Genomic DNA, 16,650 nt, shown 5'->3' with positions numbered 1-16,650 from the left:
GTAGAATAGATTTCTATTTTGTTACAAGCATAAATTGTTGGCAATTGACAATCATCAGATTCATTTTGTTGTCATTGATGGCAACAAGATTATATGGAAGTCATATACCGACATTAGGAGGCATATACCGACAGACACCAACATTGGAGTATCCAGGACTACACCGGCACCGACACCAACACCGACACCAGAATCAGTACTTGAAGGAAGCTGACATCAAGGAAGATTCATTTAATAAATAATTTTGTAATTATTGTCGAGGCTGACATTGAATATCTTTTGTAAAGCCGACATAAGGCATATTGTTTGTAATGGGTATATAGGTCATTTTGCTAGGTCATTTTGTATATGACATAGGATTTGACATAGGAGAATATAACATAACTACATAATGTGAAGTATATGTATGTATATCATTCATATGAAAATGTTATATCATGTAATGATCTGTAGATAATTTGGAAAGCATTTTTGGAGGAGAATAGATAACGGTTTATATATGTGTGGTATAAAAGGATAAAATCTTGTGTTACCAAAAAAACATTGATTCACCCCCCCTCTCTGTGTTCTTGGATCCAAACAATTGGTATCAGAGCTTGGTACCTCAGAAGAAGTTTAACAACTTGAGGAAGACCTTGAAACTAGAATATTTGAACATGGCTATGGAGAAGCAACTTGAGATGGCTCTTAAGGATTATGATGTTGAAAGAATAAAGAACTTGACATTGCAAGATAAATTGAATTCAACCAATGAGTTCATTCTTATCCTGCAAGAAAGGTTATCATGAGCTCAAGACAAGAGAAAAGAACTTTTGCAAAACCTAGATGATGAGGAAAAGAATGAACTTAAGGAACAATGTTAGAAACTAAGTCAAGCAAACATGCTCATGAAGATTGAAATGCAAGATTTGACTATGAGGTTATCAAAAGATATCGAGGACAGAAAGAAGAAGGAAGGTAATATTGTTATATCTTTGAAGAACAAATTTGATGAATTTAGTAGATTGACTCATGAGAATAATCTGTTGAGAACTAATTTGGCACACTCCCAAAACAATGAACAAGAATTTGAAAGACAAATAACTACTCTAAGAGATGATCTAACTACTGCAAGTGAGTATAAAGAAAAATTCAGAATTGGTGCTACACAGTTGGATGACTATTGAAAAGACAAAGGCATATTGATTATTCTAGATGACTTGGAATTGCACAAGGTGAAAGCTTCGGTACTGCAAATGAAGATCAGACAACCAGTATGCAGAACTCATCAGAATAGAGGAAACTAGTAAGTCAATCTAATTCTTATAAATTTAATGGTAGATGTTTTGTTTGCTATAAATTTGTGCATATGGCTGAACAATGTAGAAATAAAGCAAATGAAGAGTACAATTCTGTTCCGATCAATGCACAAATTGCAAGAAATATGGTCATAGATCGAATATTACAAAATGAATGTTAAATGTCATGCATCTAGAAAGTTTGGAAATTTTTCTAATCACCGTAGGTCAAGGAATGACACTGGATTTGTCAAAGCAATTCAAAAGAACAATGTTACATGTTATGCATGCAACAAAATAAGTCATATTGCTAAATACTACAGAAGCAAGACTCAACCGGTTAGAAATGATAAAGATAATGAGAAAGGAAAGAAAAAGTTAGATGAAATACAACAAGATCACACCAAGAGATGGGTTAGAAAATCTAAAGAACCAAGTGGAGATGGATCTACACCGGTAACTCCACCAGTAGAACAGGGTATTCCTCCACAAACAAGAAATTCCACTGATAACTAAGGCATAATCCTTAGGGGTTGGCAAAATCATTGCAAAATCTTGCATATTACCCTAGAGAAGATCTAAGGAGATCTGAAGAGTTGTGTTCATCATTGATGAAGGTTCACCCAGAATAGGATTATAAAACTTGCACCCGGTAGGGTTGTTGGAGAAGCATTTATTACAGAGAAAGATTGGGGTTTTATTCACTAATAAAAAGGGTATGTGAATTCATTTTCACTCACAAAGAATTCAAGCATTCAGAGCGAAGAAAAGGTGAATTTCAGGTGAATTATGAGAAAGCAAAGGCATTATGAAAGGATTTTGAGCAGTTATAAATCTTCCACCGATGTTCACTTTCAGATATTTTTCAAAAATGGCATTTGGATCTTTAGCTCTTACTTTCATTGCAAACCCCACCATTGTTGAAGTAAACGATAAGTTAAGACCTATATTCAAGGAGGCTCCCCTGATTGCTAAGAAAGAAGACTCTACGAGAGCATTTTCTAGGGTTCCTGACAACGTGATTTATGTTGAAGATGTGAGGGCATACATTCACTGCACCCTGGAGGATATAGGTACAAAGAAAATCAAAAGCATGTATCAATCTGTGATACTAGGAGACTCTAAAACCATCAAGCCGGAATACAAAGCAATTGAAGATCTAGGGTTAACTGATATTCTGTACATACTAGAATTCAAGGATGAAGTCATCAGACATGTTCTGAACATGGTTCACAATGAATTTATCTAGTTGGATCGGCCTTACATGATCACGAAGGAGGATATTCAATAAGTCACCAGCTTACCCAAAGTTGGACAAGAACCTGACAAGAAAATTTCCAACACTGAGGTCAAGAAACTCACCGATGCAACTCATGATAGTAGATCAATAAGGATCAACACAATCATCGATATTGATATGAAATTCGCAAGCATGATAATAGGTTATAAGGTAACTCAATCTAATCGATTGAATTCTGTTGCTAGTTCATGCATTCATGCTGCATATCAGATGCTGAGGAATAATGCAAAGTATGATTTATGTGAATGGATGAGGAGTGAATTGATGTTGAACCTTGGAAAGATCAAGGGAATAAAGAAAGGAACTTTTAGATATGGTAATCTCATTGTATGTCCGATGCTTTACTTTCTGAATGAGCCACCTGGTCTTGGCAAGAAGCATTGGGCTCATGACATACCGGTAGGTATGTAGATCAAGGAAGCAATCACCAGTCTTGGTACCAACAGAGATGAGAAACTTTGGGGGTATTTTAAAACATTCCAAGAAAACATGAGGCAGAGGGAGAGAATATCAAAGAAAATTGTGGAGAAGTACTCCACTGATATCTGTTTTATGGTGAAAACCGATGAAACCCTTATGGAGGTAGTTGAACCTAGGACAATCTGGGTTACTAAGCTTGGAAATGAGGTAGATGATAGCATTTTTGAACTCTATGCAAAAATGTTGCTTGAAGCTCCATTGGATGATAAAACAGAGCATTTTGGTACATCAGAAGAGATGCCCCTTGAATTCAAAACTGGCTTCAATAGGAAGAGAAGAGAAAAGAAAATAGAAAAGATGTTTGCATATGTACATGATGTAATTCATAAGATAGACACTCAACAGGGTTTTGGATCCAAACCGATAGTGGCTAGTACTGTAGAGGTGAAGAAGCCCGAAGCTTACATTTCTACCATCACTTCTGATTCTGGCCCTGAGGACAATGAACCTCTATCTTTCAGAAGGGTACAAAGGAAGAAAGTGGATCAACCACCAGTAGAGAAGAAGAAGGTGGAGCCTAGGAGGAGACTTGTCAAAAAGGTAACTAAACCTACTGCATCACCACCTCCGGCAAGGAAGCCTATACAAAAGAGGAAACCAGTCACATCTACTTCGGCAACCATGAGCAAAAAGAAGAAGAGTGATGATATTGAAACCGATAAGACTAAAATGACCTGTACTAAATTAATTGATGAAATTAAAAAGGATGGAATGTTGAAAAATGTATCTAAGTATTATGAATATTTAGAGGATGATGAGAAAAATCAAATTGAAGAGGCAATTTTATTATACATGGATATATGTAAGAAAGCCTTAGTATAAATTTTGAAGGAGATAACTCTATCTTTGTATAATAAATTTGATGCTAGAAGACTTGACGTTGTCAAGAGGGATAGGGAGATTAAGGAAGTAACACTTTTGGAAATGTGTGGTTCTATAAACAATGAGGAAATGGAAAGATGCATAGATGTTGCAAATAGGACAGTTTTCAATAGTAAACCCCGATAGATAAGCCTTATGATGGGCATAGTAAATGAAGTGATAAATGAGACCAGTAAGGGTTGGACCAAATTCTTCCAAAAGAATCCAGATTTTCTTACATCTCAAGAAGAATTTGAAAAGGCTACATCTTCCACCATTCCAAAAAAATCATAAGGGAAAACTATTTTTGGGTAGTTCAACTCCAATTTTGAGTACACCAGCAGTAACTATAGATATACAAACACAACCGGCTAAGGTGAGTGCACAGTCCATACCGACTGAAACTATTTTTAGAAAGGAAATGTATAGGATACTGTAAATATTGTGGATAATACTCCGCCGACAGTAATTGACACTGCACCAAGTGGCGAAGCCACCAGTGCAAAAGAGGTTGAGGATAAGTTAAAGGAAATTGAATCTATACCGATAGTTAAAACTGATTCCCAGGCAAAGGTTTTGGTAGTTGATACTTCTCAAGTTGAGAAGAAATTAGTCACTGAGATGAGTCCAACTAAGTTGATGATGATGACAACTCAGAAATTATTGAAGGAGGGTACTATAGACAAGGGAATAATTGATCAATCAGTTACAGTATTGCACAGATTGATACCTGGTTGTCAAATTGAAGATGGAGCAAGCCCTTCCGGCAAGCTCAAGACTCTAATAGAACATATTTCTAACAATTTTCAATCTCTAAGGTAGATTGCGGACCGACAGAATTTAGAAAGATTCACTACAGCTAAAAGAGAAGCCTTTGACCAGATCATAGAAACAAAGAAAAAAGAAAATTGAGGCCAAACTCATTTTTATTGAGGTTTGTTTAAAATAGTGTACACATATCTATAGGGTCTATTGTAACATAGGAACTCTTACAGCTAATGTAGATAGTAGACTAAAGGATTTATATGATAAGATAGCTAACATTGCTAATCCTTTTGATGTATTAACTGCACTGACCACATCTATTGATGGAAAATTTTTGTCCTTGGAGAACCAATTTTTTGCTTTTGAGAAAGAAAGAGATAAAGTCATTAGGAGAGAAAGAAGTCTTAGAGGACTAGTGAGTCCCAGATTAGATTCATTGGGTGTTCATAAGAGAGAGTGCATGGATATGATTGCTAAACCCACACCGACAAATGTCAAAGAGAAGGAAACACTTTCCCACTTACTAAGTGGACTGGCATCCATTTTTGAAACTTTCATAATTGGCTGGGATACATATCTTCAGTTTTTGGATAAGGCTTGCCCCGAAAATTTGAAGTTGGTCAAGCTCTAGTGAAATTAACAGTATTCATTTATTCTTTCAACTGAATTCTTTCAATTCTTTCACTGGTCTTTGGCATTTATGCCAAAGGGGGAGTATGTATATATGTGAAATGTGAAAAATATCAGAAAAATTAGACAGGATCACATGGGAAGGATATCGGGATATCAGAAGGAGTGTATTGCTCAGGGGGAGAATATTTGAGTTGAACTGACAGGGAATCCATTTTTCACATGAGTGTTGCCATCAATGCCAAAGGGGGAAATTGTTGGCAATTGAAACTCATCGGATTTATTTTTTTGTCATTCATGGAAACAATATTAGATGGAAGTCATATACTGGCATTAGGAGGCATATACCAGTAGACACCGACATTGGAGTATCCAGGATTACACGGGCACCGACACCAACATCAATACTTGAAGGAAGCCGACATCAAGGAAGATTTATTTACTAAATTATTTTATAATTATTGTCAAGGCTGACATTGAATATCTTTAGTAAATCTGACATAAGGCATATTGTTTGTAATGGGTATATAGGTCAGTCTGCTAGGTCATTTTGTATATGACATAGGATGCGACATAGGAGAATATAGTAGAACTACATAATGTGAAGTATATGTATGTAGATCATTTGTATGTGAATGTTATATCATGCAATAATCTGTAGATAGTTTGGAAAGCATTTTTGGAGGAGAAGAGATATCGGTAGTAGTGTTCAGGGTTTATAAACTGGTACAGAGCAGAGCTAGAACCAGAACTCTACTTGGCATAGCAGATGCATTTTTGAGTTCAATTTTATTGTTTTACTTCAGCAAAAACTTGTAGTTAGTGAGACTCTTTAGTGATGAGCAGTATTCTCTAGGCAGTGTGCCTTCCTGCATGTGCAGGCTCCTATTATATGTAATTCTCTTTCATATGGCCAGTGAACTGATATTGTGGGTCACAAATCCCACTGTGGTTTTTCCTCTTTGAGGTTTTCCATGTATAAATTCTCTGTGTTATAGTGTTCATTTATGTGGATGATTTATTTGCTTCATGTTATATGTTTATTTGTTTACCGATTTATATATGTGTGGTATAAAAGGATAAAATCTTGTGTTACCACCAAAATGCTGATTCACCCCCCCCTCTCAGTGTTCTTGGATCCCAACATAAAATAGATTCCATTTCCCATAAAGTAGAATAGAATTTGAATTTGCGTTGTAGTTTAAATGTGATTTCATATTTAGCTAGATAATTTGATGAAATTGTTATGATCAAGTTATGTTTATATTGCACTAGAAGAACTAGAGTCCTCTGTAAAATAGATTTAGTATGTTTCTTTTTCAGTTTTAGAATTGTGTCATTATCCTAGGATTTAGTTCTTAGAAAGATATCCTGAGAGTTCTTGATGGAGCATGACTGAAACATGTCATTGTTCTCAATGCAAAATCCCCCCCCCCCCCCCCCCAACATAAACTCATCCTTATTGCATATATCTCTAAGAGGCACTCGAATCAATAATGAGAAATTAAATGATGCAAGTTGTGACATCAATAGCCTCACACATCATTTTTAGTGCCATTGTTGAGGAACTAAAATATCTGGCTACCAAGTTTGATGTCTTAGTGTTGGTAAGGAAAGGGTTAAGTTGTTGATGAGAAGAGATAGAGATCCTTTTGGAAGATTTCTTCTAAGGCATATCATCTTGATCAATTGTAGAAAGAACAACAAGACTATTTTGAACAATAAGAAAGACAATTTGAAGATCAACCAGAAGAAGAAATGGGTGGTTGAGTTGTAGTTGAGGATCCCCCATAGTCTAATAAGAGATTTTTATATCCTATTAATTTGAATGTTAGAGATAATGAGCCTCCTATGAAAAATATCTCACCTTCTATTTTACCTACTTTTAAGGGAAAAACTTCTAATGATCCTGATCAGTTTCTCTTTGAATTTAAAGTCCTTTATTAGACTTATGATTATACATGTGATAATTAGAATTTGAAATTATTTCCTTCTATTATGAAAGAATCAACATTACGATGATTTATGGGTTTACATCCTAGTTTCATCTCAACATGGCTAGACATGGAAACTATATTCTTGGATAAATACCAAGATTATTTTTGGGTGAGAGATAGGAAGGATGAGTTGTTTCAAATGAAGAAAATAGGAGATGAAAGTTTGGAAGATTATGTTGATAGGTTTTTGTTTGTGTACAAAAGATGTGTTGATGGACTCAATGATGAGATTAGTAGAACAATCTTCTTAAGGGGAATTGATGATGACTCTCAAGAAGCTTTGAATTTGATGAGGGAAGGATATATCAATAAGTTCCTTTGGAAGATATTATTGGTATATGCAAAAATTACTCTAGGACCAGAGTTGGAACTATGGATTCTAAAAGGAACAAAGCTTTAGGCCCCGCTGTATCTCAAGTAATGGAGGAAATAAAAAATTTAAAAACTAATATACTCCTGCATCTTAATACTTAGGCAAGCAAGAAAAACATTGAGCCCTTAGCCATTTATTGTTCAAAATGTAGGGGGAAACATCTTTTAAGGGAATGTCCATTGAATCAAATTGATCTTTGTGAAATTTCTCAAAAGAATCATACAATAAGCTCTTGTAATCTCCTACCAGAGAATAAGTATCATTTGAAGAAACCGGGTATGTGCAGGATCATGAGGGGCCAAAAAGTGGTGATATCCTGACTAAAGTCTTGATTGATAGGCTGACTAAAAAATATCTATAAATTTCAAACATTTTCACATTTTTTTAATCTGAAACATTCATCACATTCTATGCTTCATATACTATAGGATTAAAAAAAATATTGAATTTCATAAATTTTTCACCAAGTTATGGGTGGTCAGACATACGAGTTTTTTATATTTTTAAAAAGATGTAGTAAAAAATCATAATTAATTATTTATTTCAAATAAAATTATGAAAAAAATGTGTCACATCTGGACATGAGTCTTCGACTTATATATAAAATCTTATTAAAAAATATTAAGATTTGATTGTGGTTAAGGTGGTCAGACAGACACCTACTTCTTATCTTTTTCTTGAAATTTTAGTACTACTTCATTGATATTTTAAATTTTCGTCAAATAGTTACATATTTTTGGAATAATGTTGGTAACTTATTCAAATTTTTATGTCAAGTTTCCTAACTCTATTTTTTTTTTATTCCCACTTAAGGGTCTATTTGGCCCACCATGATCCTGCACATACCCAACCTCCTATTGTGGAAGAAGATCTTAACTATGCTGGACAAAGATCTCAGAATTCAAGGTTTGATGCTTATTCAAGACAATATGGTCCTAGAAGTAATTGGAATTCAAACCAATGGCAGAATGTCAATCAATGGATCCCTTCTTATGCAATGAAACAACCTCCCACATCTTAGAGACCCCTAGAATGGGTTAATCCTGAATGGAACGAACTATAGTGGCCAAAAAATCAGCCATTGTGGCAGCCCAATCCACGACCATGGTAGGAAAACCAACCTCAATTTCAACCTTGGTAGAAAATCAAGGTCCAAAATGACCTTGGGGACAACCTCCACCCCTTATTACTACACCAATTTTTTCTAATGATCAAGTGAATCAACCTCAGATACCAACACAACTAATTCCAAACCCAGAGAATAATCATCCTCAACAAACATTTAACGTTGTTTCTAATTCTCTTGGTCTGAATTTAATAAAAGTTGATGATATTCAATTAAGGAATTGTAATGTTCCTTCAAAATTTGATTTTTTAAACAAGGAGGGGGAGAAGAATGAGGAGATTCGGCAAACAGATCAAAGTTATGATAATATGACGGAAGCAATTGGAAAAGCACCTTATCCAAAAAAATTTAAAATGGCCCAAGTAGCTCCTAACACCTCCCAACCTGATCATATCGACATGGAAGGTTCTCAACTTCTTTTTGTTAGGATTCCCAAAGATACTGAGAGGGGGGGTGAATCAGTATCTAACCAGTTATAGAATTTTCTTAACTTAAAACATGTAAAGCATATCAATACTATATACCAGTAAACAAAAAGTAATGCAATAGATAGAGATAATAGCAACCACATGTAAAGCACACCATAACACAGTAGTTTAATGAGGAAACCCGGTGTGGGAAAAACCTCGGTAGGATTTGTGACCCACAATATTCGCTTATTGGCCAATAAGAGAATATTACTGCTACAATAGGGGCCTGCACATGCAGGAAGGCCAAGTGCTTAGAGCTCACTGCCCAATTACAAAATGGGAAGTCTCACTTACTTATGAAATGGATTATGCAAATCCAATGTCTTGTATTGCTTCAAAATAGAATCTACTATGCTAGATCCAGTACTAGTTTTAGCTCTGCTTCATACATAAACCTTTAACCTATAATTTGCATATTAGGTCTGCCTTATTTTGCCTATCTACTACCTTACAAAATGTTCTATAATGATCTCATACATATATGAGTCATTTTACAACTTGCCAAGTTGGCTTACAGTGATTTTATAATTAATTACAAAATATATTATAAACAAAATTCCTGTTGTCCTGGGTGTCGGTATACTTTCTTTTATTGTCGGTGTCCTGTGTGCCAGTGTAGAGTCTATTGTTGGTGGTGCCGGTAAATTGTCTTGCCGGTATCATATGATTGCAAGGTTGCCATCAATGACAAAACCTTCAATCACCTACAATATCTCATTTGAGTGTGAATTTGCCAACAATCTCCCCCTTTGGCATTGATGGTAACACTCATGAGAAAAATCCAAAAAGTGTCATCCAAAAAGAATATGCCAGAATTGTCTTACCAAAAATTGTGTACCAAAAAAAATATGTGCTCCCCTTGAGCTGATGAGCCATTTCCTGATTATTTTTCTCATTACCACTACTCCCCCTTTGGCATCAATGACAAGGGTTGTCAAAGTGTCAATTGAGTGTGGTTTCCAGCTTCATCCTTGTAACTAGTTGGTTACAATCTCGAAAAGGTCTGCCAATACTAGATTCAGGCTCTGAGTGAACCATTCACTATCCTTTAATGCGGCCTCTGTCCTCTGAATTGTATCGGTGAGGTGTTGCATTTGTTGTTCTGGTGTTTTTTGTCCTTGAACTAGAGCCTCAAATATCTCTTTTCTTAAGGAGGTGAGGTAGTCCAATCTTGGACTAAGTTTCTATTTTAGATCTTTTGCCTTTCCTTTTATACTTTCCTTCTCTCTTTCCAATTTTAGAAGTTCCTCCTCAAAACCTGTTGTTTTCTGCTCAAAAACTGATAATGGTTCAGATGAATTAATGAAGTTGTCAGCTAATTTATTTATTTCTTCATGTACCTTGCTGATCTTCTTGTCTATATCTATTGTCAAGAAGTTTGTTTTGCATGTATCTTTGTACAAAGTTTTAAACTCTTTTATAGAGTGTCAAATTGTCTCATGCACTTCTTTATTTCCTCTTCAAAGAATTTATCTTTTTCCTTCTCTTGTTTCTCTTGGAATGCTTCCTTATTTATTTGTTCAATTGTCACAATGTTGTCAGTAATATACTTAGACAATGTGTCAAGTTGATTCAAAGAATCTTTATTATCCATATTACATATGGGTGCTATCATTTTCAAAATTGGGATTGTATCATCAATAGATTTGTATGCTTGTGAGCTACACTCTATTATTTTCTTGATAGAATCCAAAAGAACTTTTGTCACATTTGTTGGTCTGATTTCTGCAATGGAAGAACCAACAATCTGTATTCCACCAGTGTGAGTAATTTCTTTGCTTGTAGTGACCTCTGGTAGGTTAGTTTGTGTTTGCATTTCTCTAAGAAAAGGTTTGGGTTGCTCAGCTGATGTCGATGGCACTGTCTTTGCATGAACCAGTTCTTGTGAGGGAGCCTGTTTCTCAGTGTTGTCCACTACCGGTTTTTCTTCTGTGCTACCTGTTGCCGATGGCCCAGTTGTCACATTTGTTTTCCTTGTTGATTCCTTATCTACCATAATATTGACTTTCTGAGTGTCAATGTTCATTGTATATAACACCTCAGAATTAGGATTTGTGTCCTCATGTGGTATGTCCATACTCTCAGTAGCCGGTTGATTGTCAGTAGTAACTACCGGTGGAGTATCTAGAAGTGGTGGGGATAAATTGTCTGCTATTTTTATGCTGGGTGGTTCACCAACCTTTCCTTTTCCCTTATCCTTTTTATATACCTTGATTGGTTTAGGGTTTCGATACTCTTCCTTCTTTTCCTTCTCTACAAGGAATATGTCCCATGCATTAGTTGTTTCTTCGGTTACCTCATTTACTCTCCCTGCCATTAGTGCTACATGCCGGTGAACAGTTGAAAATATTGACCAGTTAGCCTCTGAGATCAATTTTTCTATCTCATCAGGTGAGTTGACAGGATGTACAACAAGTAATTTTTCAATTTTTATTTTCTTATCAAGCTCAATAATACCTACTCTCCTAGCTTCAAGCCTGTTGTAGAGATATGTCGGTATTTTATCAACAACTTGCATCAAAAATTTCTTGTAGATATCTAAGTGTAGGATTACACTGTTTTCTATTTTCTCCTTGTCATCACCTAATAATGTGTTATACATTTTGCTGATATTTTTCAATTTACCATCCTCAGTAATTTCATCTAGTAATTTATCAATAGGAGCTATAGACTTCTTCTTAGGAGTCGCCTTTTTCTTTTTTGGAGTTAATTTCTTTGTTGGGGGCCTTACTGCCTGTTGTTTCTATCTTGTTCTTCTAGGAGAGGGTGAAGATACCGGTGAAGATTTCCTTTTTCTTACAACTCTTTTGAATACAGCTGGTATGTCACTTTCTGAAGAAGTTCCAACCGGTGAAAGGTGAGTTTCTAGTTGAAGTGCTTCTAACTCATCTTCAGTAATACCAATTTGTTTAAGTACATCTTCCTTAATAGCTTTTGCTTGCCTGGATCCTATTCTAACTATTGCCTCAACCTTTTTAACATTTTTCTTGGATTGAATTTGTTTTCAATAGTCTCAGCACTGCCAAATACCTCTTCTTTAAGTTCCTTAGGTGCTTCTAGGAGGGCTTTTGCATATGTTTCTATTATGTGGTCATCAGTTACATACCCCATTTCAGTAACCCAGATGGTTCTTGGGATAACTGCCTCCATCCAAATTTCATCCTTCTTTATTACAAAATAGATTTCATCCTTATACTTGTCCACAATTGCTTGTGACAATCTAACTTTGGTCTTCATTCAAGCCTTCAATGCTTGAAAATACTCATTTATGTTCTTTTCTCTGTTCTCTCCCATGTTGTTCAGTAAATCTAATTGTTTGCCTACTGGTATATCAAAACCAAAATTTCTAATACCAATATTGGGTACTTTTTTGGTTATGTGCAACATTAGACAAACAAGTAGGTTTCCAAATCTGAATGTTCCCTTTTCGTCTTTCTTATCTTTCCCAAATTGTCAATCAGTTCATCTTTAAGCCATTTGCACACATCTATTCTTGCATTATCATTAATCATATCATAGGCACTTTTAATGCATAGGTTAGAGATTGAGTTTAACCTATTTGCATGTGTACTTTTGTAGCCTAAGATCATACTGATGAATTTGACATTGATATCTGTTACATCATTTACCCTTAAAGATATCTTATTAGATGTTGCACCAGTTAGGTTTATCACTAGGTCATTTGAGACCTTCTTTGTCTTATCAGGTTTGTTACTGGTGGAGGGTAACCCTGTCATAGCCTTTACTACTTCTTTTGTGATTTTATGAACTGAGTCCAACCAGAAGAATTCACCATGTACCATGCTTAGTACTATCCTTACAACATCCTTGGGAAAATCCAGGATACTGAGAATTTTAGTGAAACCTAGGGTTTCAACTATCTTGTGTTCAGGTTTGATATTTTTGGATTGATCAAAAATTACAGATTCATACATATTCTTAATTTCCTCATCACCTAATTCCTCTATATGATAATGTATATACATTCTAGGGTCTTCAGCAAAAACTACTCCCTTAGGAATTTTAGAAAATGCACCAATGTTATCATCTTTCTTGGCAATTTCAAGAACTAACTAGAATACGGGTCTAGGGCATTTAATAACTTCAACAATAGCAGGGTTTGCAATGAATTCAAGAGAAGATGAAGAAGCCATGGTTATAAATACCTTTATCTGCCTTAAGGAATGATTGCTTGATGAATTGCTTCACTTCTTTGCTTGGAATTTTTGCACTCTCAAAGATTTGAATGCTTGGTGAAATGAAAATGGAGCCAAAACACTTGTTTTATAATGTTAATTTTGCCAACCACCACATTTAATGCTTGTTGGTTAAGTAATGACTTAACTTGTCTGCCGGTATAGAAGTAATTTCAACTTCTCACCATAAACCGAGGGAATAATAGCATGTTTCATATTTGGTTGCTAAACCCTCAAAGGAATTTTCTTCAGTTAGATGAAGAGTCTCCTACCACTGGAGTGTTACTCTGTTCTACCGGTGGAGTGTTACTTTGTTTTGCCGATGGAGGAGTATTCCCATCAACATTTAGATCTGACTTTCTGATCCATTGTTTTGAGAATTCTTGCTTTACCTCTTCAACCTTTTCTTTACCTTTCAAACTAGCACCATTATTACTTGTCAGTGATGCCTTACTTTTGCAGAATTTTGCAATATGTCCAATCTTATTGCAAGCATAACAAGTCGCATTTTTTTTTCTGAATAACTTTCCCATATCCTATGCCGGTTTTTGTTCTACACTGATTAGATAAGTGTCCAAATCTTCCACAAACATAACATCTTATAGTCATTCTATAATTTTTTGAATTATGACCAACTTTTTTGCATTTAGAATATTGACTGGTGGGTGTATTAGTGCTCTAATAATTTCTAGATCTACATTGATTTTCTCTATGACCATACTTGTTACCATTAAAGCATTTGCCATTAAATTTATAAGCAGTAGGTTGTCTTACCGGTTTGCTATGATCATGTGTGTTTGCAGTACCAGAGGTTTCACCAGCTTCAAAGCCAAGGCCATTAGTGTCACCATTTGGTTTCTGATTCTTCAGCATATCACCAAGTTCTTCTGAGCTTTTCTTGATTTTTTCCTTGTGTTGATTTGTAGTAGCTAGTTCTCTTTCCAAGATACCTTTCTGTCTCATAAGTTCATTTGAGTCATTTTGTGTGTGCATCAGATCTGTCTTCAACATATCATTTTCATAACTAAGTCTTGTGTTTCATTTGCAGCATCATTCAGTCTTCTAGTCAAATCTTCTTCATTCTTCTTTCTATCTTCAAGTTCTTTACATAATCTCATAGTCATATCTTGCATCTCATTCTTTGTGGTCATGTTTTCTTGTTTCATCTTATTCATCAGATCACTAAGAGTTTCCTTTTCATCATTCTCATTTTGCATCTTTTCACAAATTTTTCTTCTTTTGTTTCTTGCAATGGTAAAATTTTCTTGAAGTGCTTGAATAATATCTTGTGCAGCCTTTAGATCATCTTCAAGTTTGATATTTTTCAACTTTTTTGTATCATAGTCTGAGAGAGATGCTTCTAATTGCTTCATCAATTTTTCCATCTCTACCGGTGTCAAGATCTTCCTCAAGCTGTTAGGCTTCTGAAAATAGAGGACCAGGCTCTGATACCAATTGTTAGGATTCCCAAAGATATTGAGAGGGGGGCTGAATCGGTATCTAACCAGTTATAGAATTTTCTTAACTTAAAACATGTAAAGCATATCAATACTGTATACCGGTAAACAAAAAGTAATGCAGTAAATAGAGATAACAACAACCACATGAAAAGCACACCATAACACAGTATTTTAATGAGGAAACCCAGTGTGGGAAAAACCTCGGTGGGATTTGTGACCCACAATATTCGCTTATTGGCCAATAAGAGAATGTTACTGCTACAATAGGGGCCTGCACATGCAGGAAGGCCAAGTGCCTAGAGCTCACTGCTTAATTACAAAATAGGAAGTCTCACTAACTTACAAATTGGATTATGCAAATCCAATGTCTTGTACTGCTATAAAATAACATCTACTATGCCAGATCCAGTACCGGTTTTAGCTCTGCTTCATACATAGACCTTTAACCTATAATTCGCATATTAGGTCTGCCTTATTTTGCCTATCTACTACCTTGCAAAATTTTCTATAATGATCTCATACATATATGAGTCATTTTACAACATGCCAAGTTGGCTTACAATGATTTTACAATTAATTACAAAATATATTATAAACAAAATTCCTGTCGGCCTGGGTGTCAGTATACTTCCTTTTACTGCCAGTGTCCTATGTGCCGGTGTAGAGTCTATTGTTACCGGTGGCGGTAAATTGTCTTGCCGGCATCATATGATTGCAAGGTTGCCATCAATGACAAAACCTTCAATCACCTACAATATCTCATTTGAGTGTGCATTTGCCAACACTTTTTGAATTTAAAAAGATCAATATTGAGGTATCTTTGTTACAAGCCATTAAGGACATCCTGGAAATTAACTAACTAGTTAATTCAGTTTGCATAAAAACTCCTAGAAGAAATAGGAAATTTCCTTCTACAATCCAAGTAGGCACTAAGCTCACTGATGTATCATTAGGGAGATTGCTTCCTTAGAAATATAGTGACCCTGAGGGTTTTGTAATTACTTGAGAATAGGAAGGGTCAAGATACCTAATATGTTGATCAATTTAGGGGCAGCTATAAATTTTATCACAACTGATATTGCTTTAATGTTAGGGATGACAAGTGTCCAACCTACAACAACTATGCTTTATTTGGCATATTGGTCTATTACCAAACTTGAAGGTGTTTTGGAAGATGTAACAGTCACAAGTGACACATGGGATTACCCAGTTTCTTTTTGGTACTCAAGGCAAGGAAGAAGGAATTAGGATACCTGATTATACTTGGAAGACCTTGGCTAGAAACTAAAACAACATGGATAGATTGTAGATTTGGTAGTATGACCATCTGCAATGGTTATAAATAAAAGAACTCATACTTTACCCTCCAGCTAAACCAATGTTCCATTCTGACACTAAATTTTGGGTTGATGAGGGAATGTAGTCAGAAGAAGGTGGAGTGGTTGAATTAGCCATGGTTACTTTGTTAGAACATGTTGAGGAATATGAAGAGTATGTGGAAAAAGGAAAGGAACTTAATAACAATACTGACAAGTTCAATCAAGTGAATAGAGAATGTTCCTTTCTTGAAGAAGTTAAAGAAGGAAGTTGCAAGAAGACTCTAAATCATGATAATTTACATTCTTTTCCTCTTAATACACTTATATGAGATCCATATAAAGGGAAGAGTGAAACTAAAGAGATTATATTATCTGAAGATAAAACTTTTTTTATTA

The sequence above is a fragment of the Cryptomeria japonica genome, chromosome 3, assembly GCF_030272615.1.
Source record: "Cryptomeria japonica chromosome 3, Sugi_1.0, whole genome shotgun sequence".
Lineage (NCBI taxonomy): Eukaryota > Viridiplantae > Streptophyta > Pinopsida > Cupressales > Cupressaceae > Cryptomeria > Cryptomeria japonica.
The sequence above is the reverse complement of the archived record's forward strand: the minus strand, read 5'-3'. Positions refer to the sequence as shown.